Here is a 25,179-nt window from a genome sequence, read left to right as displayed (position 1 = left end):
ACCGGGTAAGTAAAAGCATAATTTTCCCACTCACCTCTGTATTCCTTTAAAGCAGTAAGATTAGCCATACTATGCCAGGGAAAAAAACACATATATAAGTAGATAAATACTTGATCTACTTACATAACATGTATTGTACTGTCCATATTTTGATTTCAGTGAATTTTATATAGTAAATAAAGAGAATTCTGTTCCGTCCTGGTGGGAACCATGTCTTTTGCCCACAGTTTGAGGCTAAATCTTGATGTAATTTCTGCCCTTAAAGAAAACCTGAACTGAAAATTAAAAGTCAAAATAACCATACACAGGTCATACTTACCTCCCGTGTAGTCTACTCCTCAATCTCTTTCTCCTCTCCTGCGTCCTGTTTGTCCACTGTGATCAAGGGAATTCTCCGTCCTCCATTTAGAAAATGGCCCTTACCCCATAACAACTTTCTGGTCAGCACACTTTTAACCATTTGCTGGCAAACTAACGTATTAAAACGTCATGCTTTTGCCTGTTAATGGCAACATGACGTTTTAATACGTCGCGCATTCCCGCCGCCGCGCCGCACGTGTTCGCGCCGCTACCGCCGCCATTTCCGTCGGGTTCCCGTGCTGGGTGATTGGGGAAGAGGACCGAGCTACCCAATCACACTGCCTGGAGTGAATGGACGCGACCGCGAACAGCGGCCGCATCCATTCACAAAAACAGGAAACTAGCAATTTAATAAAGTGTAAAAAAAAAAAAAGTGATCACTTCCTATACGGGAGAGTGTTCACTAGCGCCATCTTGTGGCCAAAAAGTATATCACAGGTACAAAGTACATACATACACAATTACATACACACTATTAATAAAATTGATGAAATTACACTTCCAACCTCCCCCCCCCCCACACACACACACAAAAAATCAGCTTCAAATAAATAAATAGTTGCCTTTTTTTAATCTATGTTTTATGGGGGGAATTTCATTTTAATTTATTATATAGGGGCTTGTAATTATGGCAAGAAGAAAAAAAAAAACAGAACAGAAAAATAACACCCATATTTCAAAATAATATATTGTCGCCATACATTGTGATAGGGACATAATTTAAACGGCTTAATAATCGGGACAACTGGGCAAATAACATATTTGTTTTATCCACAGGAGAATGTTTAATTGTAAAAGTATAATGGCTGAAAACTGAGAAATAATGATTTTTTTCTCTTTTTTTTGTTTTTTCCCATTAAAACGCATTTATAATAAAAAAAATTCTCAGCAAAATGTACTACCCACAGAAAGCCTAATTGGTGGTGAAAAAAACAAGGTATAAATCATTTTCTTGTGATAAGTAGTAATAAAGTTATTAGGGAATAAACGGGAGGAGCACTGACAAGTGAAAATTGCTCTGGTCCGTTAGAGTTAAAACTCTTGGGGGTGAACTGGTTAAACTGTAACATCGCCCACTTGAGCCATAGGGAAACATGGAAATTACCTGGCACATGAGTTGTCCTCTTTGCTATAACTGACAGCAACTGATATATAACTGACAGGAACTGATATATTTCAGTTCTGACAAAACGTTGTCAGAACTGAAAAGGATAATTGTCAGAAGAAAATGGTGAGTTTCTGAGAGAAACTGATGGCAAGGTAACTATGTAATGTTCATTTGAAGTTACCTCATGCGTTTGTATTTAAAATAATTTTACTCAGTTCAGGTTCCGTTTAAGTTTTTTCCTTTTATCCTCCAATCGCTGATTCAACTCAGCCTTGCTTGTAATCACAAGTGAGCAGAGGATCGTGTTTCAGATAGGCAGCTAGGCAGGGAAATAAGTGGAAGAGGAGGAATATATTATAGATGAAAAGAACCCCCAGCATGCAGCTGTTTGGCACTAACTATTAAAGGGCCAGTGCTCTGAAGGTATGTGATAACTCCAAACCATAACAGCAGGAAAAGTTTTGAAAGTTTTAAATGCAGGGTTAGCATCCTTATCACTTAATACACTCAGACCAGTTGCTGTTGAAATTTGATTTTTATGGTGACAATCCCGCTTTATGCTGCCCATTAACAGTACTATCTCCTGTACTATCTACTGCACAATCGATTGGATCAGGTTCCATTAAGGTAGCCATTAATGATACAATCCTGCAGCCAAACCATTGTTTTCAATCGCTGTAATCAATCGGAAATGATCGGTCATGCCCATTAACGGCCAAAGTCCTGCTAACCAGCTCAATCAGATTGATGGGAATGAACCGGATCAGTGTCATTAATCTTAACGAACTGACTAGTGGGAATTCTGTCATTAATAGGCACAACCAATCATTTCAAATCGATAACCATGGCGATCGGCCGTGGGATTGTACTGTTAATGACCACCTTTAATGGTGCCAATCAATAAACAACAATCATTCTGCCAATCAAAATTTTGGATTGATTCTGTTAGTCTGATCACATTGCTTATTTTCCCCTCCGTTGTTGGTCCCGAACAATCTTTAATGATCGTTCATAATGTTCAGATGGTTGATAGTTCTGGAAAATTGGATCGTCAATGGGCACCTTTACAATCAAACTATGTTCCCATTCATTGATCTTCCAGCTAACAGGTGGTGGCACAGGAGCGCGCGGGCGCATGCAGCTGCAACCTTTTGGATTTAATAGCAACATTCAAAAGGCTAAAGTAGTTAAGCAGACTATGCAGAGAGGTGTGATGTATTACCCTTCTCAGCCTCCTGTCACACTGAACTGCCCGCAGCCAATTAGTCAGGAGCAGGCATGTGGGTGGGGAGATAACAAAATTCCCTCTCCCTGGCAATGTACCTAAAAAGAGCCAGGCTGACAGAGATAAGATTAATTACCGTAGAAACAGTTATGATTATACTAGAATGCTTGCAATACAGACTTCATGTACACTTGGCTGTAATCTCAAGCTAGGGTCGGGGTGGAAAACCTCAGCTAAGAACGCTGATCCCGACCTCTGCTCAGGGTGGCCGCCGGAGGCTGTATGCAGAGCAATGCACGCAGCGGGAGCGTTTCTACATACCTCCCGAGGATCCCGACGTCAGCTGGCATTCTTCCTCTCCTCCGGGGCTCTGCTTCCTGCTGGTGAGATCGCCGGCTGTCGTCACGACGACAGCCTTCAATTTCACTTTAGAGTTGCAGTGCCACCCGGAGGATGGAGGCATAACTGCAGCGCTGGAGCCAGGGAGGTGAGTGGTTGTTAAACTGCTGCAGATCTCCACAGCAGCATGATTTTTTCCAGGTTTTAGGGTCTGAAAGGGTGCAAAAAAATTGCACCAGTTTTAGACCCTAAAATCCAGAAAGAATCAGAACGCCAAGAGGGTTAATAAACACAGAGCAGTGGGTAAATAGAATGTAATTTTGTACTCGACAATTCCACTTTAACCTAATTTGGTTCCTGGACGTAGAAACTACGCCCAGGAACCATGCGCGCTCCCGCAGCCGACCGTGGATTCGGTAGCCAGGGAATCAATGTATCGGGCTATGGTGCCCGATCACTGATTCCTCTCCCCCGCTGAAAAAGCGACAGCTTCTCTCGGAAGCTGCGCCTTTTCTGGCCGTTCCCTCCCCTCTGCGTCACTCTAAGCGTGTGTTACGCTTAGAGTGACTTCATGTAAACACACTCATGGCCGCCATCTTGTGGCCAAAAAGTAATACTACAACTGAAAGTAAAAATAAATTAAAATGAACACACATTTACATTATAAATCTATTGTTTACCTCCCACCCTCCCAAAACTACCCAAAAAAAAATGTTTACTATAAAAAAAAAAACATTACAATAAAAAAACAAACAAACATGTAAATATTTACCTAAGGGTCTAAACTTTTTAAATATCAATGTAAAGATGAAATATTTCTATATTTTTTTTATTTTAAAGTTGTTAATAGTGATAGATGCAAAATGGAAAAAATGCACCTTTATTTCCAAATAAAATATTGTCGCCATACATTGTGATAGGGACAAAATTTTAACGGTGTAATAACCGGGACATATGGGCAAATACAATACGTGAGTTTTAATTATGGAGGCATGTATTATTTTAAAACTATAATGGCTGAAAACTGAGAATTAATGAATTTTTCAATTTTTTTCTTATTCTTCCTGTTAAAATGCGTTTACAGTAAAGTGGCTCTTAGCAAAATGTACCCCCCAAAGAAAGCCTAATTGGTGGCGGAAAAAACAAGATATAGATGTAAGGCTTGGTGGTGTATTCTCCACAGTCAGCATGCAACGCATGAGCTGACGTGGAGGAGGTACACACACTAGCACAAGGAAACAGGCTATCCCCAGTATAGTGGAGGGGAGGACTGACTCCAAAAGGAGATTGTGGCGCACAGAGCCGGTGCAGATCCGACAGCCACAAACAATGCTTTCGCTATAACGTCTCAGCGCAAAGTAGCGCTGAGCGCATAAACCAGAACTGAGGAGATCAGGACAGGTAGACAGAATGAACGCTTGCTAGCTAGCCGCTACTTAGTGACAGCAAGCGTCCACAACAAGACAGACTGGAATGAGGCAGCCAATGCGTTGCAGCGATGGCGTGCCTCACAAAGACAGGACAGGATAGTCAGGAAATAGCAGGATCAAGATAGATGAACGTAACACAGACAAATATACAATAAGTATGTTTTCCTAGCGTATTACAATTACAGCTATCAATGAAACTATTTGTAACGTCTGACTAACATATGTATATATCGGCACTGAACCGATATATAACATAAGCAGGAACGCTGACTAGGACTGGAGTAATACAGGGAACAGGACTCAGAAGGATTCGCTATCTCTTCGCAGAGATGAACGCAATCCACAAACGGTAACAGGACAGGATTCAGAAGGATTCGTTATCTCTCCGCAGAGATGAACGCAATCCACAAACGGTAACAGGACAGGATTCAGAAGGATTCGTTATCTCCTAGCAGAGATGAACACAATCCACATACAGGACCAGGAACAGGATAACTAGCTCAGCACGGGTGATCAACGTGCTAGAACTGACTAACTAAACACAGGATATAAACAGTTCGTGTACGTATATATCAGCGTCACTGATGTATCAACGTAACACGAATACAAGGAAAATAATAAACGTGCTGGTATGCATATATATGGGCAATGAACCAATATATGATGCAAAACCAGCAAAGTATCTTTAGAACAAGAAACACGATCGGGGGCTGAAGCGACAGCAAGACAGGCTTAAACTGAAGCTATGAAAACCCGAGGAGTCCTGCAGGAAGCAGATCTTTATACTGAGGTCATCCAATGGGAGCAGACATGCAGATTCCCACACAGGTGAATGATAATCAGTCACAAGCTGACAGCAGGGAAAGGCAGACAAAGCTATGTATGCATGGAAAGAGATCAGAACTACCTGAGCTGCAGCACCACTACTTCCAGCAATGCCTGCTGCAGCAGCGATCATGACAATAGATCAGTTCATTGTGATAAGTAGTGATAAAGTTATAGGCTAATGAATGGAAGGTGAACATTTCTCACGTGAAAACCACGGAACCTGAATGAGTTAAGGATTGATATGTGATGATGACCAGAGTCCATTCTCCCTTCTTGCATCAAATTGACTCTAATAGCATATAGACACTCTTTCAGTCTTTTTCTCCATTCCTCGCCTCCTTACAAGGCCCAAAGCATATTTTAGATTCAAAAAAATAAAATCATATGTTCTGTCTGTAAAGCCCCTTTAGGATTGATCTGGGCAAAGTTCAGCGTCTGGGAATGTCCAATCCTCCACGTTCCCCTCCTTCCCGTCCCCACTGATTATTTGTTTACAAATTCTATTCACAGTTTAATTATAAGTGAGCAGACTCTGAGGATCTGTCGCTCTCAGGTGATGAGGAGTAAAGAGAATTGTGCAGACAAGAGACAAAACACAGAGGCGCATTAGCAGTTGAAGTCAGAAGTTTACACAAACTTAGGGGGAATTCTGTAAAATCCTCATTGTAACCCTTGCACAGATTTTATACCATCAAAATCTACAGTAAGTTTGGCATGTTGTTTAACCTCCCTGGCGTTCTATTAAAATCGCCAGGGAGGCTGCGGGAGGGTTTTTTTTAAATTAAAAAAAAACTATTTCATGCAGCCAACTGAAAGTTGGCTGCATGAAAGCCCACTAGAGGGCGCTCCGGAAGCGTACTTTCGATCGCCTCCGGCAATCGAAAGTAACAAGATAGGCCGCAATGAGCGGCCTATCTTGTTTCGCTTTCCTCGTCGCCATGGCGACGAGCGGAGTGACGTCATGGACGTCAGTCGACGTCCTGACGTCAGAGCCGCCCGATCCAGCCCCTAGCGCCGGCCGGAACTGTTTGTTCCGGCTGCACTGGGCTCGGGCGGCTGGGGGGACCCTCTTTCGCCGCTGCACGCGATCGGGCAGCACACGCGGCTGGCAAAGTGCCGGCTGCGTGTGCTGCTTTTTTCAGATTGAAAATCGGCCCAGCAGGGCCTGAGCGGCGACCTCCGGCGGCATACCCCGAGCTCAGCTCGGGATTACCGCCAAGGGGGTTAAGACACCTACGGTACTTTGTGCTGAAGGTATTTAGTTCCAACAAGGCTTCAATGTTTCACAAGTTTAAATACATTTTGTTAATGTTAACTTTAGCCAAATTATTTGGGTAGCCTTTCACAAGCTTTTTGGCTCCCACACACAGTTTTTGCCCCGCCCACAACTTTTCAGTCAGATTGCGGTTAGGGATTTGGAGGTACGCTTGGGGTCAATGTTCATTTGGAAGACCCATTTGTGATTAAGTTTCAGCTTCCTTGCTGAGCTTTTGAAATGCTGTTCCTTCCTTATGATGCCTCATGCTGTTCCTTCCTTATGATGCCTCATGCAATCTGTTTTGCTTAGTGCACCAGTCCTTCAAGGCACCTACACACAATAATGCTTGCACCCCGTGCAAGGCCGGCTTTATGCTTTTTGTGCCCCTAGCCAGGTATGCTGTGGCTCCCCTTTCTTGTGCAGCAGCGCCCCTCCCGCTCCACGTGCAGCCCCCTCTTCCATGTGTATCATCCATGTACAGCAGCCCCTTTCTTTTTATGAACAGCTCCCTTAGGCATCAGTTTCCCATTTTCCTGCATTGCTGCCCATTTTCTGCCTCCTCTTTCATATGTAGCATCCAGTCTTTCATGTCCAGGTGCCTGCTTGGACTGCAGGCGCCGAAGGCTTGGGCCTTTGTGGCCTTTCCAGAAATCCGTCCCTGCCCCCATGCTTGATGGCTGGGACTGTTTTCGCTTTTTTGGGCTTGCGAGCCTCAACCCGTTTCTTTAGACAGAACTATGAGCATTAAACCCAAACATGTTCATACTGCATTCATCACACCAGAGGACATTTCTCCAGAGAGCTGGGATGAGCAGAAACTACGCCAATGCGAATTTACGCATCGTAGTTTGCATCTATGCATCGTAGTTCGTAGGTGAAGTTTCAAAACTACGCTTACAAATTTACGCGTAGCGGACTACCACTACGCGTAGCTTACACCCACTATGCGTAGTTAACATGTGTATTGCGTAGTGAACTACAAATGCATTACTCGCATCTAATTTTCCATGTGCGATTGAATGCTTACAAATTTACACACTGGAAAGGGGAATGTACGCATAGAGTTCCCGGTACAAGCATTTACAGAGGAATTAATGCGTAAAATTTTCTGCATGCAGGCATAAGCATCCGCATACACTATGCCTCGCTCTATGCGTAATTGCGTATTTTTATGTGTAGTCTATGAAATGCATACAAAGCAAATATTTGATTTTGAAGCCGTGGTTTGGCAAAGCGTATTTCCAGCGTAGCAAAGTTGGCTGACTACGACCATTCCTGCCAGAGAGTTTCCATTTGTTTCCAATGGCCCTTGCAACCTGGCTTTTTATGGCAGATCTGAAGCAGAGGCATCGTCCTCTGTATATGGCCTTTCAGGTTATGGTGATATAGGAGTCATTTTACTGTGGACCTAAAAAATGGGCTACCTGTTTCCTCCAGCCTCTTTAGAAGTTCCTTTGTTGTTACTCTAGGATTGATTCACAATTTTTATGTCAAAATAGGTTCTTTGCTTGGAGACAGACTATGTCTCCGTCCCAAATGGTTCAATGGCTGTGTGCTCCCATGAGGCTTTTTCTTGCATATTATTGTTGATTCGGATGAACATGGAAGTTTGAGACATTTGGAATTGTTCCCATGGATGAACCATATTTTTGGAGATCCACAATTTCTTTCCAATGTCTTTGCTGATGGTGGGGCATGGTTCTGGTAGATGCAAATGTTATGGGGTACGGTATATGCTTGTGATGGCTGCACTAGTAATACAAGATGTGTATTAGTTGCACACATTGGGCCTGATTCAATATGCTTTTTCTCCTAGGAGATAATTTTTTCATATTCTGCTTAAAATAACCTTTGCGCTTGGAAATTACATCAGCAGATCCTTCAGGCAGGGAACACGCTTATCTTTCAGTTTTCTGCGTACGTTTTCTGCACGTTTTCTGAGTTTCTAAGCAGAAAAACGTGTGCGTTTTTTCACAGCACTGAGTATAATTGATAGAGATAACTGACAAAATGTGCAGAATCAAGATGCAGAATGTCAGTTCTTTTTCTGCGCACGAAAAAAGCATTAAAGAGGAACTGTAACATAAAAAGATCCCCTGGGGGGTACTCACCTCGGGTGGGGGAAGCCTCCGGATCCTAATGAGGCTTCCCACGCCGTCCTCCATCCGTCAGGGGTCTCGCTGCAGCCCTCCGTGGAGTCCGGGCAGCGGTGACGTCATTATTTACCTTCCTGGCTCCTGCGCAGGCGCTCTGACGGCTGTCGGCTCCGAACTACACGGAAATACCCGATCGCCGTCGGGTCCGCTCTACTGCGCAGGCGCAAGTTTCCTGCGCCTGTGCAGTAGAGCGGACCCGAATGAGATCGGGTATTTCCGTGTAGTTCGGAATGGAAAGCCGCCACAGCGCCCCCGCTGGAGCCAGCAAAGGTAAATATTGAAATGACAGTCGGCACAGTCGCCGGCTGTTCGGAGGGCTGCGGAGAGACCCCCGTGGGACAGAGGACGGCGTGGGAAGCCTCATTAGGATCCGGAGGCTTCCCCCACCCGAGGTGAGTACCCCCCAGGGGATCTTTTGAATGTTACAGAGTCTCTTTAAGTGTGAACTTGCCCAGTGATTAACATCAGTTCTCAATTTTTCTGTGCAGAAAACGCATATGAAAACAGTCAAGTGTGTCCCCTGCCTCAATGAAAGTGAATGAACGCTTTGCTTACTTCGGTGCAAACCTACTGTGGCTAAGACAGGAAGTGGGGTACCACTGGTTCATGGGTATTTTTTTTTTCTTTTTAAATAAAATGTTTTAACTTATTCGATCAGCCTTTCCCATTGTCCCTCATCTCATTGTATAAAGTGGATGAGGTGCTATTCATTAATTGTGCCATTTTCCAAGCCATTTTTTTTTCCTGCTACCAGCAGTCTAGCTAAATCAATTTCTTGTAACTATACGGCTGCTTACAACAGCATGTTAAGTACACCTAGTGAAAAATCTCATTTAGTTCATATTAGAGAAAAAAAATATTATTGTAACTCAGCTATGTCCATTAAATTATATTGATCTGCCAAGCATGTAGATATTGCAGGTTTTTTTTTCTATTTTATACTGTACATTACCCTTGTTGCTGGCAATATAGCGATTCAACAATTTATAGTTAAGAGAAAACAACAAATCAATGCAGTAAAATCAGCAGTCGGTCTCAGATGTCCTTCCCGGGAGTGCGGAGTGTTACTGTACAGACTTGTAGAATACAATGACTGCTCACCACGTCGTGCTCGGGCTGTAAAGTCATTCTTTTCCCCACTCAGGCAGTGCAGATAAAACTGGAGTATATTTTATTGTAGTCTTTTTACCCTTTATAAACTAGCACTACATCTCTCGCTCTTCCTAAAAGTTTCTCTGCAGCTGCAGTGGAAAAGGCTCAGTAAAGATCGGTACCCACGACATGTTTTTTTTTCAGTTATTTTTCCTGCGATGAACGACTTTTTCGGCGTCAAGCAATCATTTCCACAATTTTTGCAGCATGGTTACGTTGATGATGAACTTGTGAGGCGGGGCAACCACGACCGCCACGGCAGATTAAATCTTTAAGAACCCCCGATGACTCCCAAAGTACCACGATCAATTAAACTATTGTTTGTGCCCATCGCCGCTTGCTGTAGCGTGTTCCTGCGATAGAGGATGGATGGGGAATGCTGGTTCCTCTGGTTATGTTGCCATCTACAAGCCATTTGCTGGTGGGTATTCACCTTAAGTTACAGAGAGAGTCTACATTATTATGTATGGAGATATTATCAAGGATTCTGGCTAATAAGTGAAATACAACCTGTCCATTCTGATATATAAATCCTCATCTGATGCCCAAATATCCTACCATCCAACCTATGACACCCTAGCACATTTTAAAGTGTACCTGTAAGGAAAAAAAATGCCCTAAATTGGTACTTGCCTCAATAGGATAATCCAGAGGCCCCCTCCTCTCCCCCTCGCTGTTCTTGCACTGGGACCCCTCAAACAACTTCAACAAGGGCTTGTTGTAGAGGTGCGCAATGCCGCTCGCCTGTACATGTAAGAGCATGGCTGCACTGCGCAGGATGGCTCATACCTGTGCAACAGCACAAAGCTACTCTGGCTTGGCTCTTTCTGCTGAACACAGCACAGCAGCGCTACGCTCGTTCACATCAGGGCACAGTGTAGGAGGGGACACACAACTCACTCAGCTATCATTCCCCTATGGTGTTTGAAGCAGAGAGAAATAAGAAAAAGGTATACATGGCAGTGACTGTAAGCCAGAGGAGAGATGAAGGTGTTGGGGGGGGGGGGGGGGGGGTTAGGGGGCGCCAGGGTGCTTCTTAGTCTGATAGCAATCAGTGTGTGATAGCTGGGGTGGGAGGGATGGAGGGGAGGGGCACACTTTAGTGCGTCAGCCTTGGGTGCTGGAGGATCTTGTTGCTTTGGGGTAAAAGCTGCTCTTCAAGCCTAGCAGGGCAGGCAAGCAGGGATCTAAGACGCCTGTGAGAGGGAAGAGGAGTGAAAAGGTTGTGGCCAAGTTGGATCACCACAGATAATTTTTTCCCAGTTGCTACAATGGGCCATAAAGATGTCAACTAAGTACCAGTGATTCTTCAGCCGTTCTGCTGATACTCTCGAGGGTCTTCTTGTTCTCAGAACAGCCAGGGTACCACGCTGTAATGCAGTATATGATAACAGATTCTATGGTACACCTGTAAAAGTTGACCAGAAGTTATTTTGGAAGTTGTGCTTTCTTCAGACTCCTCAGAAAATGCAGCCTCTGAAGGCCTTTTTTGGCCACTAAAAGGTCTCCAGAGGCTTCCCTCTACAGAGGTGTTTATCTGATTGTTCTCGGTTTTATAATCTTTGCTCAAGATCAGTCTATTAAGTGTCCCCGAGTTAAACTATATTAACTTCTGACCATTTTCTATCTCTCCCCTGCCCTCAAAAGCTGTAATCTGGCAGGCAAACTTTTATGGCTGTAATTTGCTAATCAGTGAGGTCTACTATATTCCAGACAAGATACCAACAAGACAGAAGATGTCACTTCCATGCCTGAAAATTAAATCTTTCAGGCAGCAAAATAAAAAAAAGAGAAACAGCCTGGTTATTAATATGTTTTGCACTGTACATGCACATGTTCATCTCATCATGTCACATGTCACTTTGGGTACACTTTAAGGCCTCTTTCACACCAAGACGTTGCGTTTTAGGGGACGTTAAGGACGCATAACGTGCCCCAACGCAATGAACTTGGACGTCAGATTGAGCTGCGTTATGAGGCTCTTGGTGCTATCCTGGGAAATCAGGATCTTTTCAGTGATTCGGATGATTCGAATCGGATCATTGAAAAGATCCGGATCTTTGAACCAAATCTTTGAATAATTTTACTAGGGAAGCAGGAGTGCCGCAGAGTGAGAGGTGCAGGAGAATGAGGGCACATTGAGGGTGCTAATGGGGAAGGGAGAGATGCAGCAGGAAGATTGTGTTTGTGCACAGAAGCTGCAGTTCCTGTTTCTTCCAGACATCCACTGTGAACCGAATCTTTCATTGTGATGATCCGGATGATTCGACTCACAAAAAATATCCGGATCAAAGATCCGAATTGTTCTTGATCTGGACAACACTACAGTGCAGTGAATATTAATTAGCCATGTGGCTAGGAACAATAGCGGATTCTCCCCTTACTGAGCATGTGCAAACAGTCTAACGCAGCTAAAACCACCTATAACTCACAGCATGCTGCACTTTCTTTGAACGTCCAGCGTTACACTATAACGCAACGTGGGCATTGATTTTTCATTACTGTGAGGTGGGCTGTGTTACAGGCTGCTCTAATATGCGCCTGTAACGTCCCACTGTGAAAGCAGCCTAAGGCCTCATTTCCACTTCTGGTTTGCATTTTACATGTGAGAATTTGCATGCAAAATTTCACATGGAAGAAAATAAATATAAACAAATTTTATGCACAAATTTATAGGTGGCTAACATCTATGACTATTACCTCCTAATTTGTTCCCTTTGTAAAACCTATGCGTATTTTCACATTTCACTTGTGGAGCCATTGAGAATCATTATGTGTGATTTGGATGCAAACTAGTGCATCATGTGAAAAATGCAGTAGACTGTCTTTTTTTTCTGTAGCAAAACACTATTGAAAATTTGCAGTTAACGTTTCACTTACCTGGGGCTTCTGCCCTGTACCCATGCTGTTACCATACGAACCTTCCCCCCCCCCGCGGCACACTTTCACTTCATGCAGTGGAAGCAGACTTCTAAGTTGACGTTCACTGCGCCTGCGCAGCCCTAGGCATGAGTATCTTCATATTCCTCTCCCATTTTTTAAAAGCCAACACAAAACCATTTGGTAAGATTAATTTGTATGCAATCAATCTGGTCATATCGTGCGAGTGCATGTATGATTGTGGTAGACACTTTAGCAGCTATAGATGTGAAGTGTTCTAAGTACGGTAATCTGTAACCCACAATATCTATTTGATTCCTTGCTCTCATGTAAACCACACATTCACTCACTAACCACTCCCTGTCATCTTGCATCTATACTTTCCTCATGTATGACATCACTTACATTCTAGCACATGGTCTTATTGTTTCCTGCTTCAAGTGTTGTAATGCCCTCTTATGTGTACTACTGGCAACGCTCCAATTCATCCTAAACTCTGCTGCTCAACTCTTCCCCATCCTCAACTCTCCTTCCTGTCTGCCACGCCCTCCACTGGCTGCTAATTAACTAGAGGGAACAATAAAAATAGTAGATGGAGGCCAGGGGACCAACCTTTGTTGATTTTGTTAATTCTTGGTAAGGCCACAGCAAAAGCAGGAGTGCATTACAGGATGCCCAGGGAAGCGGCTGCTGGGGATAACTCCAAACAGCTTAGGGGATGCCCACCAGAGACTAATCCCCCCTAACTCCTGCCTAGACACAGAGGCATAACTAGAGGCGGCCTGGGGGGGGGGGGGGGAGTGGGGCCCCATACCTGAATAGGGGCCCCGCAGTCATGCCCACTGTGCTTGCACTGAGAGCCCAGTTCTTCCTGGTCGGCTCATGCTCAGGTGCTGACCCTGTAGCGCACACGTCCTTGATTGCATGCCCACGGATGAGAGCGCGCTGCGCATTGACATCATGATTTACATCATGTGCATAGCACTCCCGGCCATGGGCACGCAAATTACCACTGACCCAGCGCTGACCACTGTGAGTCTGTGACAATCAACCTCTCACAGGACTCAGTAGCATCATATTTTGGATCTTGCTAAAGACTCTACAATACCACCAACATAATCAGAGTCAGCCAGAAAAGTCAGGCCAGCAGACACAACACTTATCACCCTGTCCCCTGGTGGTGGTGCAGAAAAGGCATGAGGAGCTCCCCAGCTCTCCATTCAGCCTAGCACCCATACCCAGCCAGTCTGGTACACACCCCTAGCTCCGCAGCCAGCCTGTATCTATCCCAAGCTCCCCAGACAGCCTTTACCTATCCTTAGCTCCCCAGCCAGCCTAGTACACATCCCTAGCTCCCCAGCCAGCCTTTACCCATCCTTAGCTCCCCAGCCAGCTTAGTACCCATCTCCAGTTTATTGGTTAACTTAGTGGACTTTATCAAACTTAATTGTTTCTAAACAATAACAAGGCGTATTGCATTAGAAGTGGACAAGCCTGTGAGCATGGTGGTATGGTAGATGGCCTACACTGCCCCGCATACGACACTCGCCCCAGGCCTCATGTACTCTAAGGCCGCCTCTGAGCTTAACTATAAAGGAGCAGCTGTGGAGGGCCTGAACTAATAACCTTCCCTTCCTTCGATTATTTTCCCATGGCTGTGATGAATGGAGTGGTAGTGGAGCTAAGGCAGAGCCAAGAGAGTCATCAGCTTTGGGTGTAATTGTGCGCAGAGGTTAAGAGGTGTATTTGAATCACTGCAGCCACCGTAGAGACAAGTGCCACCTGCACTGTCTCTCAGCTCCTGCCAGGACTGACAGGCAACATAAAAAGGGCTGGTGGTGAGTGTGCTGACATGTAATCCTGTGTATAGATAATTGAGGTGTGTGTGTGTTTTGGGGTGTTAAATGGGGACAGTTATTAACCACTTTATCCACCACTGCAGTATATCTACGTCCTCTGTGACTTCATCCAAGCCACGAGTCAGTAGATATAAGTCTTGTTGCAAAAGCAGTGCTGTGCAGGATTGGGCTTGCTCCTGTGCACATTTCTGGCACTATCTGATGCAGCATAATTGGTGAACGGGAATATATGTTTCCTGAGCTAATGAGATTTTTACCATTAAAAATACTTTTATTTTCTTAGCTCATAGTGAAAAATACACTCTGTAGCGTTATTTCAGAATCAAATATCTTCACCATAAATCAGTGGTTCCCAACCCATGTGCCGCGACACATACATGTGTCGCGGCAGCTTCGGGTATGTGTCGCGGCTCTCTGAGGGGAGCAGCGCAGCGGAGGTAAAGCTGTGGGCAGCGGCGGAGAAGGGGGCCATCTCTCCCCCTTCTCTCACCTTAGGGTGCTTTGCCTTCCTCGCTCTTCCCTCCGATCTGTGTGTGCGGCGGCGTTTGGCAGCGGGCGGGACTTACCTTCCGTGTCGCTCCATGCGCCGGCCGGAAGTTCTGGTGTCGCAGCCGCTGCTCTGGTCTGGATCAGGCCAGAGTAGTGGCAAATCATCCCGCGCCGGCGACGAGACCAGACGGAGGACATGGAAGGTAAGTTCCGCCCCTCTGCCAGCCACCGCACTTCATTCCGGAGGAGAGAGCGAGGGAGGGAGAGCACCCTGAGGTGCCGCTCTCCTTCCCTCGCTCTCTCCTCCTGGGGGGGGGGGGGGGGGGCCCTGGCTACAATATACTGGGCACATATACCTCTGGCTACATATACCGGGGACATATACCCCTGACTACATATACCGGGGACATATACACCTGCCTACATATACTGGGGACATATACCCCTGACTACATATACTGGGGACATATACCCCCTGGCTACATACACCGGGGACATATACACCTGCCTACATATACTGGGGACATATACCCCTGCCTACATATACTGGGGACATATACCCCTGCCTACATATACTGGGGACATATACCCCTGCCTACATATACTGGGGACATATACACCTGCCTACATATACTGGGGACATATACCCCTGGCTACATATACTGGGCACATATACCCCTGCCTACATATACTGGGGACATATACCCCTGCCTACATATACTGGGGACATATACCCCTGGCTACATATACTGGGCACATATATCCGTGGCTACATATACTGGGGACATATACCCCCTGACTACATATACCGGGGACTTATACACCTGCCTACATATACTGGGGACATATTTATACACCTGCCTACATATACTGGGGACATATACCCCTGACTACATATACTGGGGACATATACTCCTGACTACATATACTGGGGACATATACCCCCTGGCTACATATACCGGGGACATATACACCTGCCTACATATACCGGGGACATATACCCCTGCCTACATATACTGGGGACATATACCCCTGCCTACATATACTGGGGACATATACCCCTGCCTACATATACTGGGGACATATACACCCTGGCTACATATACGGGGGACATATACCCCTGGCTACATATACTGGGCACATATATCCGTGGCTACATATACTGGGCACATATACCTCTGGCTACATATACTGGGCACATATACCTCTGGCTACATATACTGGGCACATATACCTCTGGCTACATATACTGGGCACATATACCTCTGGCTACATATACTGGGGACATATACCCCTGGCTACATATACTGGGCATATATACCTCTGGCTACATATACTGGGCACATATACACCTGCCTACATAAACTGGGCACATATACCCCTGGCTACATATACTGGGCACATATACCCCTGGCTACATATACTGGGCACATATACCCCTGGCTACATATACTGGGCACATATATCCCTGGCTACATATACTGGGGACAACTGGCTTTTTGTCATTATGTGCATTTACTGGTGAAAAGCTGTCTCTTATTATGTGCATTTACTGGTGAAAAGCTGTCTCTTATTATGTGCATTTACTGGTGAAAAGCTGTCTCTTATTATGTGCATTTACTGGGGAAACGCTGTCTCTCATTACGTGCATTTACTGGTGAAAGGCTGTCTGTCATTACCTGCATTTACTGGTGAAACGCTGTCTCTTATGTGCATTTAGTGGGGAAACGCTGTCTCTCATTACATGCATTTAGTCTACGTGTCACGGAGATCTGAACGTTTGGATTGATGTGTCACGACTCCAAAAAGGTTGGGAACCACTGACCTAACACTAACCTCCTACTCCAAGGTCCCGCTCAGGGGGTAGGGGCAGGGGGACCAATTAATTTGTTTCCCCTACTTTTCTCCAGCAATCCCTGTTTATTGGTTGAAAGGGTGTTCAACACCTTTATTTCCAAATTAATTATTGTCACCATACATTGTACTAGGAAAATATTTTAAACGTTGTATTAACTGGGACAAATAAAATGTGTGGGTTTTATCCACAGTAGAATATTTTATTTTGAGACTATAATGGCCGAAAACGGAGAAATATCAAATTTTTCCATTTTCTTCGTATTATTCCCATTCAAATGCCGTTAGAATAAAATAATTCTTAGCAAAATGTACCAACCAAGGAAAGCCTAATTGGTGGCAAAAAAACCCCAAACCAAACAAAAAAAACAAGATATAGATAATTTTGATGCGATGTGTAGTGATAAAGTTATTGGCAAATGAATGAAAGGAGCATTGAAAGTTGAAAATTTCTCTGGTCCATAAGGGGAAAAACCCCTCAGTGGTGAACTGGTTAATATGCCCCTGGGCACATAAATCTAGAAGCCTTGGCCACCTAGATATTAGGATTAAGTAGCCATGTGCCTCAAAATTAAATAGTCACATGCTTAGAGCTAAAAGAATAAAAGTCACATGATTCCAGATTTTAAAATCTAATATTTCCATGCCTTGATGTGTCACGACTCCAAAAAGGTTGGGAACCACTGCCATAAATTGTGACAGGAACATAATCTAAGTTTTGTGATAAGCTGTAAGAATAGCCAAAAAGAATTTGTGTTTTTATCTACAGTAGCACTTTTTTATTTTTAAACTGGAATTGGTAAAACAGAGAAATAATGTGTTTTTTCTATTTTTTTCCTTGTTTTCCCATTACAGTTCATCGAAAACAAGATTGTTAGGGGGAAAAAACGGCATACAATGAAAGCCTAGTTTGTCTTGAAAAAAAACGATATATATTTCATTTCTGTGTCATAAGTAGGGATAACGTTATTTCTGATTAAATAAAGGACATAGCTAAACTGTCAAAACTGCTCTGGTCCATAAGTGGGAAACAAGGTCTGGATGCAAAGTGGTTTTTAAGGGCGGGAATAGCAGCCTCGACGAGCAATCAATGCCTGATGAGTGGGGGCACCTAAGCATCTCGGCCTTGAGCCCTAAGCGCCTGAGCCCACTGACACAGTTGTGTCCGCTTTTTAGTTACACCTCAATGTTAGAGATGCTGAAAAGTGGACAGAAGCGGATATAACTGTGTTATTACGCTCAGGCCCTACAGACCAGGCCCTGGCCATGCATGCCAGTGTCACCTGGTCAAATCATCAGAGCTGAGAACTAGTTGAGAACTTTCACTATGAGAAACTGCTAATATTTCAAATGGAATGTCAGACTTCTGCAATTTATGATTGATATAATTTGATGATGATATGTATTTTAAGGTTCGCCATTGTAGGTCTAGGTTTTCATATCAATAAACCTGTGAATTATTTTGCCATATGCATTATGTCATTCCTACATTTTTCTTAGCATTCATTGATTTTTTTGGGTTGTACAGCATGCTGTCAGTTGTTTATTTATATTTCAGCAGATCTTCTTAGTTTATTGCCTTTTTGGGAGAGTGACTGTATCAGCAGGTAATGGTAAATTTGTTTATTTATTTTTAGTATTTATATAGCGCCGACAAATTATGCAGCGCTGTACAGAGTATATTGCTTTGTCACTAACTGTCCCTCAGAGGGGCACACATTCTAGTCCCTACCATAGCCATATTTCTATGTATGTATCGTGTAGCGCATGTACCGTAGTCTAGGGCCAATTTAGGGGGAAGCCAATTAACTTATCTGTATGTTTTTAGGGATATGGGAGGAAACCAGAGTGCATGGAGGAAACCCACGCAGACACAGGGAGAACATACAAACTCCTTTGCAGATGTTGACCTAGCTGGGATTCGAATGGTAAATGTAATATTCCCTCTCAGCGATCAATTCATGCAGGGAAGGAAAAAATAAAATCATATTCAGTAACAGTGTATTCTTAGTTCTGCTTTTAGACACAGGATATGAATGCTGTGCTCCTGTCCGGTGTCTCCTGTGTCACTTGACATGAGTGGATGCTGGTGATGTCCCAATAAGCCGAAGGATGCTTGCGGGCGGACTGGACATGCCAGGCAGGCTCGGTAATAATAAGCAGATTTGTGTTGAGGAATGTTTATCTGCAGTGTGGGCCGCTGCTGGCACTTCTTCTCTCCCTGGCATTCAGTGGAGCCCAGGCACTTGCCCATTTTCCCGTTTTTGTGAGCTGTGTAGGGGTAGAGAAGGCTGTTTTGTTGCCTTCTTCCTTCCACGTGGGAGCCGAGTACATTGCATGGAACAGTGGAATACATTTCCAGCATTTGTTTCCCTTGTTTTAGCAGCGCTACCTCTGACGTCAGCTCCATGCTGCCAATCTTGTTAAAGGACAACTATTTCGAAAAATTTTAAAACAAAAAATACATTTTTCGGACTATAAGACGCTCCGGACTTTAAGACACACCTAGGTTTAGAGGGCAAAAATCAGGGAAAAAACACCTAAACCTAGGTGTCTATGGTGCAGGGGCATCTTATGGAGCTTCCCCCCCCCCTCCCAATTATTATGCTCCCCTTATGCATTCCTTATACTTCTTATGCCCCTCTGTGTTCCTTCTATGTCCCTCTGTCCACCTTGTGTCCTCTGCCTCCCTGTGTCCTCTGGTGTCTCCATGTCCTCTTTCCCCCTTCCTCTGTCTCCATGTCCTCTGTCCACCTGAGTCCTCTGTCCTAGTGGCCGATGTCCTGTGCTCTGTACCCCTTCCTCAGTCCCTTGTTTCCTCCATGTCCAGGGACTTATCCCCATTGTCCCAGTGCCTATAATCCCTGTGTCCCAAGGTCTGCGTGTCTGCCAATCCCCTATGTCCCAGTGTCTGTGTGTCCCCTGTGTCTGCCTGTCTCCAGGCACTCTGTGACCCAGGTCTACATGTCCCAGTGTCTTAATCACATACATGCAGCTCCCGGTGTCTGCCTGTCCTTGGTGTCCGTGTGCCCAGTGTCATAATCACCTACATGCAGCTCCCGGTGTCTGCCTGTCCCCGGTGTCCATGTGCACAGTGTCATAATCACCTACATGCAGCTGCCACTTATTAATCAGGCGTCCCCCATGTCTCAAATACATACGGCTCTTGCAGCTTTGATCATCGCGCTGCCCGACACTGGGCACACGGACACCGGGGACAGGCAGACCGGGAGCTGCATGTATGCGATTATGTCACTGGGCACATAAACACCAGGGACAGGCAGACCGGGAGCTGCATGTAGGTGATTATGACACTGGGCACACGGACACCGGGGACAGGCAGACACCGGGAGCTGCATGTAGGCGATTATGACACTGTGCACATGGACACCGGGGACAGGCAGACACCGGGAGCTGCATGTAGGCGATTATGACACTGGGCACACGGACACCGGGGACAGGCAGACACCGGGAGCTGCATGTAGGTGAATATGACACTGTGCACATGGACACCGGGGACAGGCAGACCGGGAGCTGCATCAGAATCAGAATCAGAATCAGCTTTATTCGCCAAGTGCGACAGGTGCCGCACCCGGAATTATTTGTGGACACATGGCAGACATGGATGGTAGTGCGTGTTAACAGCATCAGTAGTAGCTACATAGGAATGCAACAGTATTGCAAAAACAGTATAGGAATACAACATAGTAATACAACAGTTAACAGCGACAATATAACAACAACATTGATAGTAACAGTAACAAAGCATAGTGTGGCTGAACAGCCCCATTGTGCCAGAGTAGCGTGATACGATTGTAACACGTGGAACAGTGGGACAGTGTGGACTACAAGCATGCACGCATGCTCTCATTCGTTGAGTATGAGAACTGCCTGGGGGAAGAAGGTGTTCCTGTGCCTCGTGGTTTTGGTGGGGATGGTCCTGTAGCGGCGGCCTGAGGGCAGGGGGTCGAAGAAGTCACTGCCAGGGTGGGATTGGTCGTCGGTAATCCTGTTGGCCCTGGACCTCATTCTGGATGTGTGGAGGAGGTCCAGGGGAGGCAGAGGTGACCCGATGATCTTCTCAGCGGTGCTGATTACCCTCTGAAGTTTGTGCTTGTCCTTTGTATTTGCCCCCGAGTACCAGACAATGATGGAGGAGCAGAGGACAGACTCAATGGTGGCCGTGTAGAAACTAGTCATTAGCTCCCGCGACATTCCAAACTTCCTCAGCTGCCTTAAGAAGAACAGTCTCTGCTGGGCTTTTTTTTGAGTTACGGAGGTGTTCACATCCCACCTTAAGTTCTCAGTGATGGTGGTGCCAAGGAACCGTGCGCTGCGTACTCTGGAGACCTCAGTGCCATCAATGTAGACTGGATGGGGAGATGGGGCATTCCTTCTGAAGTCCACAATCAGTTCCACTGTTTTTGCTGCGTTTAGTACCAGTCTGTTGTCCGTGCACCACCTGAGGATCCGCTCAATCTCGCTACGATATACAAACTCCCCTTCTTCTCCAATGAGACCTAGGATGGTGGTATCATCCGCAAACTTGATGACCTTGACAGAGTCAGTGGATGATGTGCAGCTGTTTGTGTACAGGGAAAAAAGAATTGGGGACAGCACACACCCTTGCGGGGCCCCCGTGTTGGTAGATCTGACTCCAGAGGAGCAGCCGCCGATTCTCACTAGTTGTGTCCTGTTGGTGAGGAAGTCCTTGATCCAGGTGCAGAGAGAGAGGTCCACACCAAGTCGTGCCAGGTTGTCATGCAGAATGTTTGGACAGATGGTGTTAAAAGCGGAACTGAAGTCCAGGAGCAGGATTCTGGCATAGGTGTTGGATTTGTCCAGATGAGCCATGATGTGTGCTAGACTGATATTAATGGCATCCTCCACGGACCGGTTGGCCCTGTAAGCGAATTGCAGGGGATCCATTAAGGTGGCTGTGTGTCCCTTCAGATAGGTGAGAACCAGTCTTTCAAAGGTCTTCATGATGATTGAAGTTAGAGCAACAGGTCTGTAGTTATTTAGATCAGTGGCTCCTGGTTTCTTGGGGACTGGGATGATGTCTGATTTTTTGAAGCAGGAGGGGACCTTGCCTAGCGTCAGGGATTTGCTGAAGATGGAGGTGAGGATCGGGGCTAGCTGGCTTGCACATGTCTTCAGGCAAGTTGGAGATATGCCGTCCGGGCCTGAAGCTTTCCTGGTGTTGAGCTTCTGGAGGTGTCGTAAGACATCCGCCTCCTGGACTATCCTCAGTGCCAGGGGGGCACTAGCAGCGTGGGGAGATGAAGTGGGAGGAGACTCCCTTGGAGAAGAGGTGAGTGCTAGGTCCACCGGATGGGTGGGTTGTTTCTCAAACCTGCAATAGAATTTGTTGAGCTCTTCAGCTAGCGCAAAGCTAGGAAGTATGTGTTGAGGAGGGGGCTTGAAGTTAGTGGCTGCTCTGAGGCCTTTCCAGACGTCCCGTGGGTTGTTGGACTGAAGGTTCAGACTCAGCTTATTAGAGTAGTCTCTCTTTGCCACCTTCAGCTCACGGTTTAAGGTGTTCCTGGCCACCCTGAACTCCTCTGGGGATCCGGATTTGTGTGCTTCCTCCTTGATTCTCCGGAGTCTCCGCAGCCTGCCGTTGAACCAGGGTTTATCGTTTGGGAAGATTTTGACGGTCTTCGTTGGGATGCATGTCTCCTCACAGAAGCTGATATAAGCGGTGATGTTCTCTGTCCATTCGTCTAGGCAGGGAGCCTCCAGGGCTGACCAGTCCGTGCTGTCGAAGCAGGCTTGAAGTTGTTCCTTGGCCTCCTCTGTCCACTTCTTAACAGACCTGACGATTGGCTTTGAGGTTTCAAGGTGCCTCCTGTAAGTGGGGATCAGGTGGATTAGGCAGTGGTCAGAGTTACCAAGTGCAGCTCGGCGATTAGCCTTGTACGCGTCTTTGAGGACTGTGTAACAGTGGTCCAGGGTGTTTTGGTTCCTGGTGGGGCAGGTGATGTGTTGTTTGTATCGAGGAAGTTCCTGGCGAAGGTTTGCTCTGTTGAAATCACCTAGGATGATGAAGAGGGAGTCCGGGAGAGTTGTCTCCCACAGCGAGATGGTGTCACTGAGTGTGCGCAGGGCGTTTCTGACGTCCGCATCTGGGGGGATGTAGACACCTGCGAGGACATATGAGGTGAACTCCCTGGGTGAGTACTGAGGCCTGCAGTTGATAAGTAGAAGCTCGACATCTGGGGAGCAGCATTTGTGCAGGATGGTTGTGTTGGAGCACCACGTGGCGTTAATGTAAAAACAGTATGTGATTATGACACTGAGCACACGGACACCGGGGACAGGCAGACCGGGAGCTGCATGTAGGCGATTATGACACTGGGGACACGGACACCGGGGACAGGCAGACCGGGAGCTGCATGTAGGTGATTATGACACTGGGCACACGGACACCGGGGACAGGCAGACCGAGAGTTGCATGTAGGTGATTATGACACTGGGGACACGGACACTGGGGACAGGCAGACCGGGAGCTGCATGTATGTGATTATGACACTGTGCACACAGACACCGGGGACAGGCAGACACCGGGAGCTGCATGTAGGTGAATATGACACTGTGCACATGGACACCGGGGACAGGCAGACCGGGAGCTGCATGTATGTGATTATGACACTGGGCACACGGACACTGGGGACAGGCAGACCGGGAACTGCATGTAGGCGATTATGACACTGGGGACACGGACACCGGGGACAGGCAGACCGGGAGCTGCATGTAGGTGATTATGACACTGGGCACACGGACACCGGGGACAGGCAGACCGAGAGCTGCATGTAGGTGATTATGACACTGGGGACACGGACACTGGGGACAGGCAGACACAGGGGACAGGCAGAACGGGAGCTGCATGTAGGTGATTATGACACTGGGCACACGGACACCGGGGACAGGCAGACCGAGAGCTGCATGTAGGTGATTATGACACTGGGGACACGGACATTGGGGACAGGCAGACACAGGGGACAGGCAGAACGGGAGCTGCATGTAGGTGATTATGACACTGGGGACACGGACACTGGGGACAGGCAGACACCGGGGACAGGCAGAACGGGAGCTGCATGTAGGTGATTATGACACTGGGCACACGGACACCAGGGACAGGCAGACCGGGAGCTGCATGTAGGTGATTATGACACTGGGCACACGGACACCAGGGACAGGCAGACCGGGAGCTGCATGTAGGTGATTATGACACTGGGCACACGGACACCAGGGACAGGCAGACCGGGAGCTGCATGTAGGTGATTATGACACTGGGCACACGGACACCAGGGACAGGCAGACCGGGAGCTGCATGTATGTGATTATGACACTGGGCACACGGACACTGGGGACAGGAAGACCGGAAGCTGCATGTATGTGATTATGACACTGGGCACACAGACACCGGGGACAGGCAGACACCGGGTGCTGCATGTAGGCGATTATGACACTGGGCACACGGTCACTGGGGACAGGCAGGCACCGGGAGCTGCATGTAGGTGATTAAGACACTGGGACATGCAGAGCCGGGTCACAGAGTGCCTGGAGACAGGCAGTGCAGATACTGTGAAATAGAGGGACACGGGAGCATGCAGACATAGACACGGGGAGGAAGGCGCAGGTCCAAATATGTAGTATTCGGAGTATAAGACGCACTGACTTTTTTCCACCTTTTTTTTGGTGAGAAAAGGTGCGTCTTATAGTACAAAAAATATGTACACATAAAATGTACATTTTTTTCAAAGCAAAATGTGCTATAAATTTTTTCTTTCCTATCATGTCACTGACACTTACCTTAACCTCCCTGGCGGTATGATTATTTCCGGATTTTAGGGTCGACGGAATAGCCATGGTTTGAACAACAATGAATTGGGCGGCTTCCACAAAACTCGCATAACTTTAGGGACATTTTTGTGTACTGCATCTTGGAGTTCTATTTTTACACCAATCCACAGAGGGTGGAAGAAGGGAAATTACTCAGGCTCATTTCAGTTCAGAGGCCCAGCGTACATTTAAGTGGGATTATACTCCCAAAACTACAATTTTAGTAACTACTCTTAGGTACATAAAAGAACATTTGAAAACATTCACAAGCATTCCTTGTGAGTAAAAACATGTATTTTCTCTACAGAGATCAGCACAGGCATTGTTATCTCTGGTTAATCGTCAAATATAATCATTGCCAGACAGGAGACATTATCTGCCTGTGTCTTGATT

This window comes from Hyperolius riggenbachi, chromosome 12 (assembly GCF_040937935.1).
Source record: "Hyperolius riggenbachi isolate aHypRig1 chromosome 12, aHypRig1.pri, whole genome shotgun sequence".
Lineage (NCBI taxonomy): Eukaryota > Metazoa > Chordata > Amphibia > Anura > Hyperoliidae > Hyperolius > Hyperolius riggenbachi.
This window is presented reverse-complemented; position numbering follows the sequence as displayed.